Genomic DNA, 21346 nt, shown 5'->3' on the forward strand with positions numbered 1-21346 from the left:
ACGTCCAGGTACTGTCCACCTTGGGACAGGGGGAGCTAGGAGACAGGGTGGGCACATCGCAGCCATCCATCAGCCGCGACCTCCAGCGAGTCATGGATGGAACCATACAACTGGCCACACAATACATCCAATTCCCATAATACTGAACAAAACAATACTGCCCTGTCAAGGCAGACCGCAGTAACTTCCAAACAGTGAAACTGAGAAAAATGGCTTTAAAGTTTTTTGACTTGCCATCCAAAATGTGTTATAGGTAGATAGATGATAGTACCCAGAATTAACATGTATTAATGAAGTAATCTTTAGGTATACAAAAATATAACGTAATTATTTTAAATTAACCCCAAAAAAACAGATACTGCACTCTGCTACACGATTTCCTTAAATAATTATACAGGTAATGTACAGGCAAAGTGCAGTAACTTTAAATACAATGTTGTTTTCCCTCCAGCTTTCATAACTTAACCTAGCCATTTTATTTGGATCATCATCATTCCAATATAGTCAGGTGTTAAATTTCATTTTCAAAATGGCTAGGTTAAGTTATGAAACACATTTTGGATGGCAAGTCAAAACACTTTAAAGCCATTTTTCTCACTTTCACTGTTTGGAAGTTACTGCGGTCTGCCTGGGTTTTGAGTGTGATTTTGTAGTTACTGCAGTTTCTAAAACCCCATATCTCCAAAACTGAACGACATTAACATCTGAAACTTGGTCACAAGATAAAACATTTATTGACAAGTTCAATTTCACTCATAACTCAATTTAGACTTTTTTCGAGTTACTGCGGTTAGCCTTGACAGGGCAGAATAGTCAATTCCATTGGATTCCATGCCATCGCTGGTCGGCCCAACACCATCGGCGCAATTGACATCAAGGCACGCATCAAGGCACCCTCCCCAGATGTGTTTCCGTATCTCATCAAACATTTGTTTTTTCTTTCAGAAAGTATATTATATATACATATTTTAAGTTTTTCTTTCTTATATTAAAATATATTTAGTTTTTAAGAATTTGTAAAGGATAGGCAAAAATAAGCATGTGCTTCAGCCTATTCCTTTTTTTCTGTTGTTGATTTTGGATTTTGTGTCTGAGCTTGCCTTGAATATGTACATTAGTGATTTCTTTTTCTTTTTTCTTTTCTTTTTGTAAGTCCACACGGGTGTGTTTGATTTGCCTGTAAACAAGACCGAAAAATAAACTTCATTCATTCATTCATTCAACAGAGAGCAATACCACTCCATCAACGTTCAAATCATCTGCGACTTGTTTTATTAGGAGATGGCGGATATGCGCGCTGACTCCCTGGATGATGATGACCCCACTCACCAACCCCCAGACGGAGAAGGAGGGGGCCTACAATGAGAGCCACGCGCGTGCACTCATTCCACCGCCGGGCACAGCATCAGAATGCTGAAGAGACGCTGGATGTGTTTGGAAGCAGCAGCTGACACACTTCACTTCAGCCGCTGTGCGCTCCTCTCCTGACGCCACGATAACCTCACCTGATATCTCGTCGCATGGCGCTTTTCTGGCTGGCCTTGTATTGACACTACTAAATAAGATGTCATGTTCTACTCTTAACCTTAACAGTTAGGTCTGTGTTTACTGGCCATGTTTACACCATTCACCATGTATATGCCATATATATATATATATATATATATATATATATATATATATATATATATATATATATATATATATATATATATATATATATATATATATATATATATATATTCTTACTATATATATCCACATATGTCTGCACATACCTGCATATAATCCCTTTTACATATCTTTAGATACTATATATCTGTACATATCCTTGACCTACTCTTACTAGTTACGCTACTGATTAATTGTACTGTACATGAGAGTACTGTAGACTAGATGTGCCGCCCATTGATGCACGACGAGGACTCCGAGTTCTTTAATTACAGATGGCTGTTTATTGATGCATATTCCGTTCATCACCACCGTAGAACTACAATTGCAGGAAATAATAACAGTCAATACTCATACAATTCAGTCAATAGAATTACAAAAACAAAACGAAAAGTGTGAATAAGCTTTACGAACCACTTTGGCCTGCTTGCAGCTCAATGGGAGCGGCCGAGCGGGTTATCTTCATGGCTCTAGTACTTTAGGTCTTTTAGCTTTGACAAATAAAGTGCATAAATCTGCTGCACTGTCTTCTTCGACAAGTCTGGACACGTTCTGCCAGATCTGCTCAAACTACGGCAAGTCAGAGCGTGAGACAGGACGTGATACGTCACATGAGATAAAATGAAATATAAAAAATAAACATGCGCCCTCTATAGGCGACAGCTGCATTTACACTCCCACCAATCACATAACATGTGATTTTCAACATAACCATTTAAAACAGGGGTGTCAAACTCATTTTCACAGAGGGCCACATCAGCATTATGGTTGCCCTCAAAGGGCCAAAGACCGTATAAATGTTAATGTAATGTAAAATAAATGTAGCTACACATTTACATATTGTTAAACATGTTGTTTCTGTATTTATTACTTATTCAAGTTATACATATTGCATATGCATTTGCATAAATGTAAAAATATATGTTAGCTTATGTTATTTTAACAAATGATTTTAGTTTATCAGAACCCCATATTACTCCATCAATCAATGATCAAACCATTCAAGTAAATAACAAAGAAGAATATCATCAAATACAAGCTATGACATTAAGTTTGTTCAAAACCTTTTTGTCACAGTCAAGAGGGGCAGAACTAACAACTGTGAGCTGCAAAGAACACGTGGGACAGATGTAGCAGATGTTACAAAAACAAATGGCTGCACACAACCTTGCAGAGGCCATACATCCAACTAATGGAAGATAGTTTAATTAACTTTAATTAACAGATTGCAGAATGGGTACAGTACAGTACAGCTCAATACACACAATTGTTAAGGGGATGCAGACCAGAGAAAGACTTTCGACTTGTTTACATCAGGGTCCCCCATTTTCAATTCGTAATGAAATTGCTATTATGTGTCTGTAACTGTACTAAAAAATAACAAAATAAGGGTTGTCTCAGTTCACAACTATATTGGTCAAGTTTTTGGTGGGACTTGTTTGCGTCCCTACAGCTTCTTATTCAATTGAGCGAGATGCTCGGTTATGTCACACAGCCAGTTTGCATCTGACAGTTCAGACAATATTTCTTCAACCCTTTGTTACCTATTCCGCCTGGATCTTTTTTGTATTTAGGGCTGTAAAATTGTCAAAGAATGTCTGAGGAGTAAGTGCTTTTGGCTTTTTTCCTTTGTTACTTCATCAATACCTCAGATGTTCAACATACATGTATGTGTAAGAATGTGTAATAACTAAGGCTGTCAAAGTTAAAGCTTTATTAACGCATTAACCCACAATTATTTTAACACTGCTATTTTTTAACCCAATATTAATGTAAAAAAAATAAATTACCTGAGCTCTTGGGGGGCCACATCAAATGACGTGGCTGATTGATTGATTGAATTGATTGAAAAGTTTATTAACAGATTGCAGAATGGGTACAGTACAGTACAGCTCAATACATACAATTGTTAAGGGGATGCAGACCAGAGAAAGACTTTCGTCTTGTTTACATCAGGGTCCCCCATTTTCAATTCATCATAACATATATGACATACATGACATACAGATAGACAGTACTGCTACATCTATACATTTATGACATATCAGATTTGCAAATACAGTACTGTTTGTGATACAAAAGTGTCCAGAAAAGGAGTGTAATAATAATAATAATAATAATTTAGGACCTGCTCCGAGGTCACCATTTGGCACACATGCGAACCATGCATACAATGCGTATCTGCGATTAACCCATCCCGTCGTCCTTCCCCCCAAGGGCAGCCGGGAGCAGACAGGCACCACGTGAGCCGCGCCAGGGGACCAATCCAAGTGCTCCTGTCCGTCTTCGTCAAGGACGCCACAGCGTTAGCGATCTTGTTGTTGTGCATGTTTTTCCATTGGGTTTATCTTATCGGGGGGGGAAACCCTTGCGAGCACGGGGAGAACATGCAAACTCCACACAGAAAGGCCTGGGAGATACCCCACCTGGGTAACTGGCATCATGGAAACCTGGTCCCCAAGCGGGATTCGAACCCTGGACCTTCTTGCTGTGAGGCGACAGTGTTAACCACTACACCACCGTGCCGCTTATATACATTTGGCGTAGAAACTGTACATTGGAGGAGGTTGGATGGGTGGGGTGGGGTGGTTATGGGTGAGGGCTGTTGGGTGGGGGGGGGGGGGGGGGGTTGAGTAGGGGACACACACACATTTTACACTGTACATTGGAATACTGACAAAGCCTTACTTGGTCATTTACTGTACAACTAGGTTAGGACATTTGTAGGGGCCAGTTTCGAATTGCAGTCTCACATAGGTGTTTTTTGACAGTGTTTTTGAAAGTGGGTAGTGATTCACATTCCTTTACAGCTTTAGGTAGGGCGTTCCACATTGATGTGGCATAATTGCTAAACGTGTTTAGTCCCTTGTTTGAGCCGAATCTGGGTTTTACATGATTTGTGGAGCTCCCTCTGGTGTTGTGATCGTGGTATTCACTGACCTTTGGGAAGTATTTTGACATGTACATGGGTACCTTGGTCGCGTAGTGTATCTTGTAGACCAGGCCCATTGCAAGTTGCTGTACTCTGTCGTCTACTCTAAGCCATCCTAGGTTGTCAAAGTGGGCAAGGGTGAGGTGGGTTCTAGGAGTCAGGTCAAGTAGTAGTCTGACTAGCTTGTTTTGAGATGTTTGTAATTTGTTTTTTAGTGCCTTTGAGGTGCTTTGGTACCATGAGGTGCAAGCATAGTCGTAGTACCCTTGAATGAGTGCTCCTGCTAGAGTCTTCAGGGTATTCTTGTTTACCAGAGAGGAGATCCGGTACAAGAAACGCGTTCGTTGGTTGACTTTTTTTATTACATTGGATGCCATTTTGTCACAGGAAAGATTAGCCTCTAGGATGGAACCCAGGTAGGTAATTTCATCTTTCCTTGTGATAATATTGTCACCCACTGTAACCGAGAAGCCGTCGGTCTTGCTGAGTTTGTTATTTGAACCGAAGAGAATGGACTCTGTTTTGCCCATGTGTAATGATAGTTTGTTGTCGGCGAGCCATATGCAGATTTTGCCTAGTTCCGAGCTGAGGGCTTTTTCAACCTGTAACTTGTTCTTGTCAGAGACCAGCAGGGCTGAGTCGTCCGCAAACAGGAACAAGTTGCAGTCACAAGCTGACGACATGTCATTTGCATAAATTAGGAATAGTAGCGGTCCTAGTATGCTTCCTTGTGGAACACCACAGCTCACTGTGAGGGGGGGGGATAGGGTACCGTTTACTTCCACCATCTGTTCCCTCCCCTCCAGGTAGGATTGTATCCAGCTCACTGATAAACTATCAAAACCAATTGCTTTTAGCTTGTCAATCAGAATGGTGTGATTGACAGTGTCGAAGGCCTTTTGTAGGTCCAGCATGACCATGCCGCAGTATTTGCCCGCGTCCACCTCTTGTTTGATGTGGTCGTTCAAGTAGAGAAGGCATGTGTCATTTCGCCCGCGGGCCGTGAGTTTGACACCTATGATTTAAAACATCAGGAACCCTTTAAACATTGGGAACCCTTTAAACAAACCAGATACACAAAAACAAAAAAAGGTTTCAATGAGCCTTTACTCTGCTTCCAGTAATAGTACCGTTTTGTGTATGGCTCTCTCTAAATAATGTGGCTGAGATATGCGTGCGCCTTTGTTGTCTAGTGTTGTGTCACTGACTAACAGCTTAACTCTTCTGACCCTATTGTCAGCAGCTAACTTCCACTGATTTCTTGGCAAGTTCGCTGCAGCTTGTCTTGCGTTGTGTCACACTGAGATTTCAGAACCACCGTTGTTGAGGAACTGCTGAGACCTTTTATTAGCAGTCCTGGTGAGCGATTGGCATGTATCATTCCTTCTACGGGTTTCTGAGTCTGGATGATCGGGATGTAAAGTGTCTCTCATTTTTAGATAAATACCATCAATCTCACTTTGGGCTGAATTTATTTTGGCCATGGTCTCAATTAGGTCAGAGTCGTCCTTATACTTGATGGATTTTTTCAGTCTATTTATGTAGTGCTTCCACCTCTCATATGTCATTTTGAAGTTCACCTTTAGATCCATCACTGGCTCACTATCGTCTAGCTTGTCTGTCTCAATCTGAGATTCAGTCTGCTCTATTTCACCCCTTTGTGACATGTTTACTGTGTAGTAAATAAATCAATTATGTATTCATTAAATATTTATGAACCATATCTATGGAATAAGAACTATGATCTGTAAATAGAGGGGTAGGCTAATATGAATTCAGTCTAAGAAATGTGTAAGCCTAATAATGAAAAGTGTCAACAAATGTCTTAAGTATTCAAAAATAAAATGCTTAATTTAGTTGAACATTGTAGGCTAATTCAAATCTACACCTTTCTTCAATGTGAAATACAAATCACGAAAAATAACAAATAAACCATAGGCCTAGGTCTATATTATAGTAGCTTACTATACTGGGATAACTGGTCAAATGTGTAGGCTAATATGAAATTCAAAAACGAACAGCTCAACATGAAACCACAACCCAACACGTAGAACCACAGATCAACACATAGAACCACAGCTCAAAACGTAGAACCACAGATCAACATAGAACCACAGCTCAACACATAGAACCACAGATCAACATAGAACCACAGCTCAACACATAGAACCACAGCTCAACACGTAGAACCACAGATCAACATAGAACCACAGATCAACACATAGAACCACAGCTCAAAATGTAGAACCACAGATCAACATAGAACCACAGATCAACACATAGAACCACAGCTCAAAACGTAGAACCACAGATCAACATAGAACCACAGATCAACACATAGAACCACAGCTCAAAATGTAGAACCACAGATCAACATAGAACCACAGCTCAACACATAGAACCACAGCTCAACACATAGAACCACAGATCAACATAGAACCACAGATCAACACATAGAACCACAGCTCAAAACGTAGAACCACAGATCAACATAGAACCACAGCTCAACACGTAGAACCACAGCTCAACACATAGAACCACAGCTCAACATGTAGAACCACAGCTCAACATAGAACCACAGCTCAACACGTAGAACCACAGCTCAACACATAGAACCACAGCTCAACATGTAGAACCACAGCTCAACATAGAACCACAGATCAACATAGAACCACAGCTCAACACATAGAACCACAGCTCAACATGTAGAACCACAGCTCAACATAGAACCACAGCTCAACATAGAACCACAGCTCAACATAGAACCACAGCTCAACATAGAACCACAGCTCAACACGTAGAACCACAGCTCAACATAGAACCCTAACCCAACATGTAGAACCACATATCAACACATAGAACCACAACCCAACACGTAGAACCACAGCTCAACACATAGAACCACAGCTCAACACGTAGAACCACAGTTCAACACGTAGAACCACAGCTCAACACGTAGAACCACAGCTTATACTCAAGATCAGAGTTGTAGTACTCGAGTCCTGGACTGATTTTCTCATTTTGAAACGGTGACCGCTGTGTCATTTATGTTTAATGTAGACCTTTTTTTATTTGTATGTCAGTTCTTTGACTGCCCGAGTGGAGTGGACTCAACCTTGGACTCAACCTTGGACTCGGACTCGGACTAGGGTAATGGGGACTCGACTCGGACTCGAGATTTAGTGACTCGACTACAACACTGGAGGGTGGGGGGGACGCCTTCTGTGGACCAAGCGACCGACAGAGTGAGCGCTAGAGCTGCTGGTCGCCACACGCAACCTCCGTCTCTCTCTCCCCTTCACTCCGGCCGTACTAACCACTACCTAAACAACTCTTTACTCTCTAAAGTAAACAGAGTCTCCACCAAAGAGTTACCGACTGGGTTAGCCTGCCTCCCGACTGACTGGCTCTGGCCTCGTAAAAACCCGCCCAGCAGAGCAGACCAGTGTTTACAGACACAGGAGCGGCACACCTCTGATATGTCCTACGATAGGAGGGAGAGAGAGAGAGAGGGAGAGAGAGAGAGAGAGAGAGAGAGAGGGGGAGAGGGAGAGGGAGAGAAAGATCAAGGACAGAGAAGTAGTAGATGAGAAAGAAAGAAAGAAACAGGGAGAGACAGAGAGAGTAAGACGGAATAAAAGTAAACAGTGTGCGAGAGAAAGAGATGGAGGGAATCAAAGAAAGAGAGAGAGAGAGTCGGGGATAGACAGAGAGATATAAGAGACGCCAGGGGTCACATGATTGCAGGACAAACTCATAAAAGTTCCATTAACCCATGAGGAGTTAAAGAGGCCTTGTTTTCATCCAGTAGACAGACATCACAAACACGACATCACCATAAACCATACCCTCCCTCTCTCCTTCTATCTCTCTCTTCCTCCCTCCCTATCTCCCTCACTCCCTCCTTCTTACCCTCCCTCCCTCCCTCCCTCCCTCCCTCCCTCCCTCCCTCCCTCCCGCCCTGTATCTTTCAGTTCCTTCTTCCTTCCCTGTCTTTCTCTCCCTCCGGCCCTTGCTTTTCTTTCATATTTTCCATCTTTCCTTCCTTCCTTCTTTCCTACCCACCCAACTAACCAATCTTTCCAATAATTATAATCAAATAATTATAAGAAACATATAGTTCTGCGTTCAAACTATTTTACATAAATATCCACTGCCAATCTACATTGCTGAATCTAAAGTCCTTGTTGTGGCTGGATGCTCAGTCACCATTGCTTCCCTTTTAAACACACACACACACACACACACACACACACACACACACACACACACACACACACACACACACACACACACACACACACACACACACACACACACACACCACACACACACACACACACACACACACACACACACACACACACACACACACACACACACACACACACACACACACACACACACACACACACTATACTGACCCCACCACTTTATTTCCATCATTGGTTTAAGGGGACATTTGTACCCTTGAAGATAGTAAAAACATAAATCACACACAAACACACACACACAGCACACACACACACACACACACACACACACACACACACACACACAGACACACACACGCACACACACGCACACACACGCACACACACACACACACACACACACACACACACACACACACACACACACACACACACACACACACACACACACACACACACACACACACACACACACACCACCCACACACACACACCATACTGACAACCGACCCACCCGTGTCTCTCTCTGTCCTGCTTGGGTTTATAGGTTTGGGGAGGTCTGTTCTAAGCCAAACAGTATGAGTGTTCTTTCAAAGCGTCCATTAAGGCACTAAGCACTGGCTCTTAGCCCCTCCACTGATGCCTTCAGTATCAGGTACAAACATCTCCCTGTGTTCCTTTTCCCATGGTCTAATCTTACAGTGGAATGTTTGACGTGTTGCTAGGAAACCGCTTGGACCAGAATAAGGACGGGACGTTTGTGTCGTTCTCTTTCTTCCAACATGGCTGCCTGTAACCATTGGCAACCACTTTCAAAAGAAAACGCCTAACCTCTGTGCAGAGGTCTATCTAGGTCGTCCTTGGTCGCAGAGGTACAGTAGGTACAGTAGGTAAAACACCGGAAAAGCATAATATTACTGTTCCACTCTGACTTGTTTATAGAGTCCAGTAATAAGACACCAATTAGTAAAATTGTTGTTGATATATTTCATTAGCACAAGCAACCTGTTGTTTTGCACATAGCATCTGCTGTGTCTTCCAACATGGAGGACAAAATGGGAATTCTAAGTACATCTTTACATATAAGAGGATGTATATCACAGCCCCAACAGCACAGACCGCTATACCAAGAGGTGAACTCACTGCTTTGTAACGTGTCTATGTGTCTTTTGAGGATGAGAGTCAGTTTAACCCACAGCACCGCTACTCACCCCAGTCACTTCACAACATCTGAAGTCCTTTGTGACTGCGCTTCACGATACCAGGACATTAATAATATAATGCAGGACTTAGGAAGTCTTTATTTGGCATGCAAACGATACACACATGCGATGGGCGGCACACACATGCAATTTTTTCTTGTGTCGCCTAATGCGATTGAGTCTCTGCACTTGACCCATCCCGTCGTCCTTCATGGGCAGCCGGGAGCAGATAGGGCGTCGACGTGAGCCGCGCCCCGGGGACCAATCCAAGTGCTCCTGCCCGTCTTTGTCAAGGACGCCACAGCGTTAGCGATCTGTTGTTGTGCATGTTTTTCCATTGGGTTTATCTTATCGGGGGGAAACCCTTGCGAGCACAGAGGGGGAGAACATGCAAACTCCACACAGAAAGGCCCGGGAGATACCCCACCTGGGTACCTGGCATCATGGAAACCTGGTCCCCAAGCGGGAATCAAACCCTGGACGTCTTGCTGTGAGGCGACAGTGTTAACCACTACACCACCGTGCCACATGTCCTCTGGGTTTAACCCATCAGAACTATTTAGGAGCAGTGGGCAGCCACAGTCCGACTCCTGGGGACCAGCTTCAGCTCTAAGTACCTTGCTCAAGGGCAACGGCAGGAGTACCAAGCAGGCATGTCTTTTCACATTGACTAGTTGATGTCCTGTTGCCGTGTTTGATAATAATCATTGATATATAAGCAGAATAGTATTATTTTGTTTTGATTCCTAAAAATGACCCTGTTCTTGTGTAACCTGCATCATTCTGATACGACTTCATGTAATCTATATTATGTCAATGATTGTGTCAGATCAATAAAAACCAGGGGAAGCAGTGGCTCAGGAGATAGAGGTTGGTAGAGGTTGTCTGGTAATCGGAAGTGTCCTTGAGCAAGACATATAATATCCCCTAACTGCTCGCGAGGAGCAGGTTGGCACCTTGCATGGTCGCCTCTGCCAACTGTGTGTGAACGAGTGAATGGGTGAATGTGAGGCATAACTTGCAAAAGCACTTTGGATAAAAGCTGTTATGAATGCAGTCCATTTAATAAAAAAGGTGGGTAAACTGAGTTTAGGTGGGTTTACCCTCCAGCCTCCACTACATCCCAGATCACAGGATCCACTACATCCCAGATCACAGGATCCACTACATCCCAGATCACAGGATCCACTACATCCCAGATCACAGGATCCACTACATCCCTGATCACAGGATCCCCTACATCCCTGATCACAGGATCCACTACATCCCTGATCACAGGGTCCCCTACATCCCTGATCACAGGGTGTGTATCATTTCAAGTAGTTTCCTGTCTGAATCCCTCCGGTCCCAGGATGTCAGTGTCTACAGTTCTCAGGTTGTATCAGTCTGTACTAGTAACCAGTGTGCGTTGTGTGCTGAGGAGGCACCCACACACTGAACAGCATGGTAAGGAAGGCTAGCTGTTATGGGAAATGTTAAAGGACAAAACGATTCATTATTAATAATAGAAAACAGTTTATTTCACCGTGGCCACAATGAAAGGACAGTTTACAGACAGATACATTGTGTTCACACACTAGCGTCTGGCCATAAAGTGACCAAGAGGTCTGGGCAGAACATAGTTTAATACACACTTGCAAGACGTAACATTATACATCAGATATGATGATGAAAGTAAATAAGAATGGTTCCCAGTTACGGGAAGTAATAATAACCTTGCTTTGGCTGGCTGGGGAGATGTTGGTACCTTGGAGTCTCTTAAAGAGACACACACACATTACACTAGCTGGTCACACTGAACCAGTCGAGCTGTAAAATGATAAAATGATATCTCAACACAGATCTATAACGTACAGTATATTACTGTATACAGACCCTCATCTGCACTCTACTGTTTACTTTTATTCATATCTTATTCTTATATTCAGATAACATTTTTGTATTGCCTATATTTATTGTCTTTCTATTACCCTGCCCATACCTGTACCCCCTTCCCCTGTGCTGCTATGACGCCAAGGGGATTAATAAAGGACTATCTCATCTCATCTTATCTCATCTTAACATCTTCCCACCACAAACTGCCGTTCAACACGATCTTCAATTAGCAACACTGATGTCACCAAACCACAGCCTATTGGTCAGCAGCAGTCAGCGGTCAGCCGGACGACTCAGCACTTCAGGGTGACTGTTGGGAGGGGGGGTAGGGGACAGATGGAGGTGTGGAGAAGGGGAAGCCCGGACACCCTGGTCCCCCCAGAGAGAGAGAGAGAGAGAGAGAGAGAGAGAGAGAGAGAGAGAGAGAGAGAGAGAGAGAGAGAGAGAGAGAGAGAGGGAGGGGGGGGGGGGGGGGCAGGACGGGTGTGACGGTCACGGGACGAGGACATAATGAGGATACATCACCGCGGCTCTGAGGTGCTCCATCACACGCGCACACACACACACACACACACACACACACACACACACACACACACACACACACACACACACACAGAGACACACACACACACACAGAGACACACAGAGACACACACACACAGACACACACACACACACACACACACACACAGAGAGAGGCACACAGAGAGAGAGACACACACACACACACACACAGAGACACACACAGAGAGAGAGAGACACACACAGAGAGAGAGGCACACACACACACACACACACACACACAGAGAGACACACAGAGAGAGAGACACACACACACAGAAAGAGACACACACACAGAGAGAGGCACACACACACACACACACACACACACACACACACAGAGACACACACAGAGAGAGAGAGAGAGACACACAGAGAGAGACACACACACACACACACACACACACACACACACACACACACACACACACACACACACACACACACACACACACACACACACACACACACACACACACACACACACACACACACACACACACACACACACACACACACACACACACACACACACACAGATAGAGACACAGAAACACACACACACACACAGAGAGACACACAAACACACACACAGAGAGAGACACACACACAGAGAGACATACAGAGATACAGAGACATATGCATACACACATACACATACACACACACACACACACACACACACACACACACAGAGACACAAACACAGAGACACATGCACACACACAGAGATACACGCATACACGCACACACACATGAACATGCATTGCACGCACATATATACACAGATACTGTATACTATAAAGACACATGGACATGCAAACACACATATATAAGGGATTACAGACAGTCACGCAGTCAGGCATATAGACTAACACACACGCACACACACATACACGGACACGTGCGCATCACATAAAACACAGATAGCTAATGTAGCCCACCACACTGAGTGCATAGTCACGAAGACTAAACATGGAGAATAAACAAAAAGAACATAGCTATCAAAACACACTGAATATGTCCCTGCAGTAAACCAGTGACTCAGTTTATCACAGAGGATGTCAGATAGACACTGAGTCGCTCGCTGCATACAGTAATTTGACAGCCAACGACCAACACTATTGATTTTACCCCCAACTTGGTCAAAGATCGACTGCACAGGACTGAGGTCAAAGGTTCAGCCGTCGTGTGTATGGGACCAAAGAGTGGTAACTGACAGGGTTTCTGATTGGCGGATGGTAGGAGGGGATGCAAGCTTGGTCTATAAAGGTATGATATTATTATGAGTCTCCTCAGTCTACTTGGTATTCTCCTAAGTATCCATGACTGGAGGGCAGGTTTACAGATCGATATACTACTCTATAGCAGGGGTGTCATATTTGACATTCTAGTTTTAAAGAGGCTATGTGGAAGATTTTAAATTGTTTGGAATGAGAACCATGTACTCTCAACCATATAGAAATGGAATAAGCGTGGAATAAGCATATTGCAACGTCTAACTAACTTAAAAAGATACCATGTAGATTCACCCATTATTACATGATTTACAGCACAATTTCATCCTTAGCCGATAAGCTAGCATAAAAGGACTGATACCTCCGAACTCCTCGACTTGTCTAGTTTCCAATGCTATCTCTATCTTGGCTGCTATGAAAGAATGGGATGTTTTCTTTGTTTTCTCATGCCATGTCATTTGTATGTGCTTGAGAGAACATTGGACCTCATTGTCGAACGGATTTACGAGAAAGTTACCAAGAAATGTCTTCGTAACTCGATTTACAAACTTTTTTGGCATTCTCAAACGGCTTCTTTTCGTAAATTCCTTACTAACAGGAATTACGAACTGGAAAAGGCAGTCGTAAGTCGGACAGAGTGGTGCGCGCCCGTGTTCTTGGCGGCTTCATTTGGGAGAAGTCCTTGGGGATCGTGTTCGCTTCGATTCTACAGACATCCTCGGAATTAAATAATTATAATAAAAATAAATACGACAATATTTGTATCATTAACAATTACGTTTTACATTTATAGTCATGACTCAACAAACCATGTCCGAAAATAAATAAATAAGAACTAAACCCAATTGTGGGTGTAGCTATAGTGGAATAAACTGTATTAATATTCCACATACAGTCTTGTTCTCTATTGTTATTATTACAATTACATTGCTTATTATATACATGGTAAGAGCCAGTGGAGAAACGGCTTAGTGAGGCAAGTGCACTCAGTGCACACACACATACGTACTGAATCATTCCAGCAACAGTAGGTTTCCTTTATCCTAATGACTTGTTTTATTAGGTAGTATAGTAATAAGTCCTACTGTAGAACATGACATCTTAGCGTGACATCTTATTTAGTAGTGTCAATACTGAACGACTATGCGCTTGACTCTCAAGGCCACCTCCTGCTCTGACTGCGGTCATGTGTGTGTGTGTGTGTGTGTGTGTGTGTGTGTGTGTGTGTGTGTGTGTGTGTGTGTGTGTGTGTGTGTGTGTGCGTGCGTGTGTGCGTGCGCACACGCTGAGCACAGCTGCCCCACCAAGCCGTTTCTCCACTGGCTCTTAAGATAATAATCGCACTAAGCAATAGAAATAAATAAAACCAACAATATATGGAATATTAATACAGTCTATTCCACTATAGCTATACCAGCGCGATTGAGTTTAGTTCTTATTTATTTATTTATTTTCTCCGAAATGAAGCCTTTAACCACCTGTGCATTGTATATTACTATTGCACTTTACTGTTGAATGAATGAAAACTTTATTAACAGATTGCAGAATGGGTACAGTACAGTACAGCTCAATACATACAATTGTTAAGGGGATGCAGACCAGAGAAAGACTTTCGTCTTGTTTACATCAGGGTCCCCCATTTTCAATTCATCGTAACATATATGACATACATGACATACAGATAGACAGTACTGCTCCATCTATACATTTATCATACCAGATTTGCAATTACAGTACTGTTTGTGATACAAAAAGAGTCCAGAAAGAAAGGAGTATATACATTAGGCGTGGAAACTGTACATTGGATTGGGTAGGTGGGGGGGGGACTGTACATTGGAGGTGGTTGGGTGGGTGGGGGGGGGGGGGTTGGTTAGGAGTGGGGGGGGGGTTCGTTAGGAGTGGGGGGGGGGGGGTTGGGTAGGGGGGGGGGGGGGTTGGGTAGGAGGGGTGGGTGGGGGACACTGTACAACTGTACAAACAACACTGTACATTGGATTATTGACAAGACCATACTTGGTAATTTACTGTACATTGGAGGGGGTTGTGTTCGGACATTTACAGGGGCCAGTTTCGGGTTGCAGTCTCCCTTAGGTGTTTTTTGAGAGTGTTTTTGAAAGTGGGTAGTGATTCACATTCCTTTACAGCTTTGGGTAGGGCGTTCCACATTGATGTGGCATAAATTTTCGAAACGTGTTTAGTCCCTTGTTTGAGCCGAATCTGGGTTTAACATGATTTGTGGAGCTCCCTCTGGTGTTGTGATCGTGGTATTCACTGACCTTTGGGAAGTATTTTGTCATGTACATGGGTACCTTGGTCGTGTAGTGTATCTTGTAGACCAGGCCCATTGCAAGTTGCTGTACTCTGTCGTCTACTCTAAGCCATCCTAGGTTGTCAAAGTGGGCAGGGGTGAGGTGGGTTCTAGGAGTAAGGTCAAGCAGTAGTCTGACCAGTTTGTTTTGAGATGTTTGTAATTTTGTTTTTAGCGCCTTTGAGGTGCTTTGGTACCATGAGGTGCAAGCATAGTCGTAGTACCCTTGAATGAGTGCTCCTGCTAGAGTCTTCAGGGTATTCTTGTTTACCAGTGAGGAGATCCGGTACAAGAATCGAGTTTGTTGGTTGACTTCTTTTATTACATTGGATGCCATTTTGTCACAGGAAAGATTTGCCTCTAGGATGGAACCCAGGTAGGTAATATCTTCTTTCCTTGTGACAATATTGTCACCCACTGTAACTGAGAAGCCGTCGGTCTTGCTGAGTTTGTTATTTGAACCGAAGAGAATGGACTCTGTTTTGCCCATGTGTAATGATAGTTTGTTATCAGCGAGCCATATGCAGATTTTGCCTAGTTCTGAGCTGAGGGTTTTTTCAACCTGTAACTTGTTCTTGTCAGAGACCAGCAGGGCTGAGTCGTCCGCAAACAGGAACAAGTTGCAGTCACAAGCTGACGACATGTCATTTGCATAAATTAGGAACAGTAGCGGACCTAGTATGCTTCCTTGTGGAACACCACAGTTTACTGTGAGGGGGGGGGATAGGGTACCGTTTACCTCCACCATCTGCTCTCTCCCCTCCAGGTAGGATTGCATCCAGCTCACTGATAGACTATCAAAACCAATTGCTTTTAGCTTGTCAATCAGAATGGTGTGATTGACAGTGTCGAAGGCCTTTTGTAGGTCCAGCATGACCATGCCGCAGTATTTGCCCGCATCCACCTCTTGTTTGATGTGGTCGTTTAAATAGAGAAGGCATGTGTCAGTGGAGTGGGATGTTCTGAAGCCAGATTGGAATTCGTAGATTAGATTTTTTTCCGCAAGGTATTTTTCGACCTGTTCGTATACAATTTTTTCCATGACTTTCGAGATGGAGGTAAGGATAGAAACAGGGCGGTAGTTGCCTGGGTCTAATTTAATGCCTTTTTTGTGCAGAGGGGTCACTCTCGCAATTTTGAAGTCCTTGGGGACGTGTCCCTGTTTTATGGAGAGGTTTATTATGTGTGTGATGACTGGGGTGATGGCGGCTGCTGAGTCTCTGAGGAATTTGGAGGGGATGTTGTCATGGCCAATGGCCTTGTTGGGTTGGAGGGCGCTCAGTTTTTTGAGTACCTCATCTGTTGTTACCATTTCCAGTTTGAAGTCGTCTTTGTGGACCCCTAGGTTCTTGTAGTATGCTACTATGTGTTCTACCCCATAATGCCCTGAGTGGGAGGGTAGTTTGTTTACCAGTGTTGTGGCTATGTTTGTGAAGAAACTATTTAAGTAATTGGCTACATCCAGCTTTTCTGTGATGAGCGTGTTGTCCGTCTTTATGTTTATGTTTGAGAATCTGGTTTTAAGTTTTTTACTGCAGCCTAGTTGGTTATTGAGTAATTTCCAAAGTTCACGCGGTTTGTTTTTGTTTTCCTCGGTTTTGTCATTGATGAATTTTTTCTTTGCTGTTTTGATCATGGAGTTTACATCATTTCTTAGTCTGTTTCTTTCTAGTTTGAGTTCAGTCACGTGGGCTTGGAGTTCACTGCTCGTGCTTATGTTAGCTTTGACTGACTTTTACGAAACTCAGAGCATTTTTTGTCTCTGGTTTTCATAGCGGTCAGTATTTCAGCGTGCATCCACGGCTCAGCGCGATTTTTTACCCTAGTGGTTCTTAGGGGGGCCATGTTGTTTGTACTCTGGATGCCAAACTTATATTCATTGTATTGTACTTGTGCTGTATGATGACAATACATTTGAATCTAATCTAATCTCATTTAGATTTTTGCTTTTGCGCTACGGAGCGCGCGTGCGTGTGTGTCTGTTGTGTGTGTGTGTGTGTGTATGTACAGTTTCCTCACAGTATCCTGCATCAGCTGCTGCATCGTTAATAAACTATCGATTTATATGGAATTTGTTAATCTATTCGTTAGTTTATTCCACTATATCTGCGCGATTGGTTTTTGTTCTTATTTATTTAGTTATTTGCAGTGTGTGTGTAATGCTCGGTTTACTATAAATGTAAAACGTAATTGTTAATGATACAAATATTGTCGTATTTATTATTATTATTATAATTATTTAATTCCAAGGATGTCTGTAAAATCGACGTGAATGCAATCACCAACTATTTATCCCAGATGAAGCCTTTTACCAGTTTCATCACCTGTGCATTGTATGTTACCATTGCACTTTACTGTTACATTTGCACTCTGGTTGGATGCCAAACTTATTTTCGTTGGATTGTATTTACATTTGAATCTAATCTAATTTTGATCAGTCACAAATTGCTTTTGTGCTACCTGTTGAAAATGTCCCCCTTAACTCATTGGACGCCGACAACGCTTATATACGTGTTTGTCCGACAACCGTTGAACGCCAACCACGTATATATACGCTATTTGTTTTTTTGATCCACTTTTTCTCCTTATTTTTCTATTTTTCTCCCATCCCAATTTCGTAATTCCAATTCTCCCCTTCCCTGTCTTGAACGTTGCTAGACTATGCCTCCCACTGGTCGACTGTAGTGAGGATAGAAGCCTTGCATCACGTGTCCCCTCCGGTACACGAGGAGGCAGCCTGTCGCCTTTTTTCACAAGACAGCTCGAACTCTCAGTGGCGAGGAGTAACGCGTGGGAGGCTCACGCTGCCCCCGATACTTCCTGTTTATGCTGTACAGGCGTCACCCAACCCACCTGTAAGAGTCGCTGTCCACAACGTCCAATCCCCACCCACCGGCTTTCCCACCCTCTAACACTGCCAATTGTGTTAGTATGACGGCCGGCCAAGCCGGAAGCAACGCAGAGATACCAGCATCTCCTGCGTTAGTGGCGAGCGCCTTGCCTACTGTTATAAGTGGTTGCTAGGGTGTTTCTAGGTGGTTGCTAGGGTGTTATATGTGGTTGCTAGGGTGTTTCTAGGTGGTTGCTAGGGTGTTATAAGTGGTTGCTAGGGTGTTTCTAGGTGGTTGCTAGGATGTTATATGTGGTTGCTAGGGTGTTTCTAGGTGGTTGCTAGGGTGAAAAGCATGGTGAAGAGGTCGTGACCCGGGTGGGCGGGGTCTGCCATGATCTTCCTCGCCCTCCTCAAGGCCCTGGAGGAATGTAGGGACTCGAGGGAGGGAAGGGGGCAGCCGATCACACTGGTGGTCTCTGCAAGAACAAATTGCAAGTTGAAAAAACCCTCAGCACGGAACTAGGCAAAATCTGCATATGGCTCGCTGATAACAAACTATCATTACACATGGGCAAAACAGAGTCCATTCTCTTCGGTTCAAATAACAAACTCAGCAAGACCGACGGATTCTCAGTTACAGTGGGTGACAATATTGTCACAAGGAAAGACGAAATTACCTACCTGGGTTCCATCCTAGAGGCAAATCTTTCCTGTGACAAAATGGCATCCAATGTAATAAAAAAAAGTCAACCAACGAACTAGATTCTTGTACCGGATCTCCTCTCTGGTAAACAAGAATACCCTGAAGACTCTGGCAGGAGCACTCATTCAAGGGTACTATGACTATGCGTGCACCTCATGGTACCAAAGCACCTCAAAGGCGCTTAAAACAAAATTACAAACATCACAAAACAAACTGGTCAGACTACTACTTGACCTGAACCCCAGAACCCACCTCACCCCTGCCCACTTTGCCAACCTAGGATGGCTTAGAGTAGACGACAGAGTACAGCAACTTGCAATGGGCCTGGTCTACAAGATACACTATACGACCGGGGTGCCCATGTACATGTCAAAATACTTCCCAAAGGTCAGTGAATACCACAACCACTACACCAGAGGAAGCTCAACAAATCATGTTAAACCCAGATTCGGCTCAAACAAGGGACTAAACACGTTTCGCAATTATGCCACAACAATGTGGAACGCCCTACCCAAAGCTGTAAAGGAATGTGAATCCCTGCCCACATTCAAAACCGCTCTTAAAGAGCACCTACGGGAGGCTGCAATTCGAAACTGGCCACCGTAAATGCCCAAAACCCCCACCACCTCCTAATAGACAGTCTCCTCACCACCGCATGTATATATTCCCTCCCCGCCGTATGTATATTTCCCTCCCACCCACCCACCCCCTCCTAATGTACAGTCCCCTCCCCATCATATGTATATACTCTGTCAGGATCTAGGGGTAACAGTACTGTATATTTGAATACCGTTATGTCACAAATGTATCAGTACTAAATACCTATATGTCCCTATGCCATAAATGTCATGTATGTTGTGTATGTCATAAATGTCTATATGAATTGAAAATGGGGGACCCTGATGGAAACAAGACAAACGTCTTTCTCAGGTCTGCATCCCCTTAACAATTGTATGTATTGAGCCGTACTGTATTGTACCCATTCTGCAATCTGTTAAATAAAGTTTTCATTCATTCATTCATTCACACTCTCCGCTGATCGTATCACCCGCTGCAGCTTGGCCTTGTCCCTGACCGTGGCTGCAGGGAACCAGGTGATGATGGAGAGGGTGAGGATGGACTGGATGATGGCAGTATAGAACTGGACCATCATAGTCCTCTGCAGCCTAAACTTCCCTAACAGGGGAGCCTAGGCATCATTGGGACAGGTCTCTGCTCATCAGCAAGGAAAGGTACTGCTTTGGGGAGAAAGTATATCATCTATCACTACTGCCACCGGGTGTGGGAGGGTGCAGGTAGTATTAGGAGAAGTGTGGGTGTGTGGGGAATTACTGCGAGTCGCCCTGGAGGGCAAGAAGGACCAGCGCACTACCCCTAGGTTAGTAAATCCTATAGGCCCCATCCACCACTCTGCTAAAGCTCCACTCTACTCCTGCACTAAAGTCAGGGATTCAGTTGGACTCAGATCTGCATGCTGCGTTCCCCCTACCTGGTGAAAGTGTACATCTACTCTCATAAAGTAGGGATAATCCACCCTGCTACACAAACATCTCAAAACAAACTGGTCAGACTACATGCTTGACCTTACTCCTAGAACCCACCTCACCCCTGCCCACTTTGACAACCTAGGATGGCTTAGAGTAGACGACAGAGTACAGCAACATGCAATGGGCCTGGTACCCAGATTCGGCTCAATCAGGGACTAAACACGTTTCGCAATTATGCCACATCAATGTGGAACGCCCTACCCAAAGCTGTAAAGGAATGTGAATCACTACCCACTTTCAAAACCACTCTCAAAGAACA

This window comes from Notolepis coatsorum (assembly GCF_963971535.1).
Source record: "Notolepis coatsorum genome assembly, contig: SCAFFOLD_312, whole genome shotgun sequence".
Lineage (NCBI taxonomy): Eukaryota > Metazoa > Chordata > Actinopteri > Aulopiformes > Paralepididae > Notolepis > Notolepis coatsorum.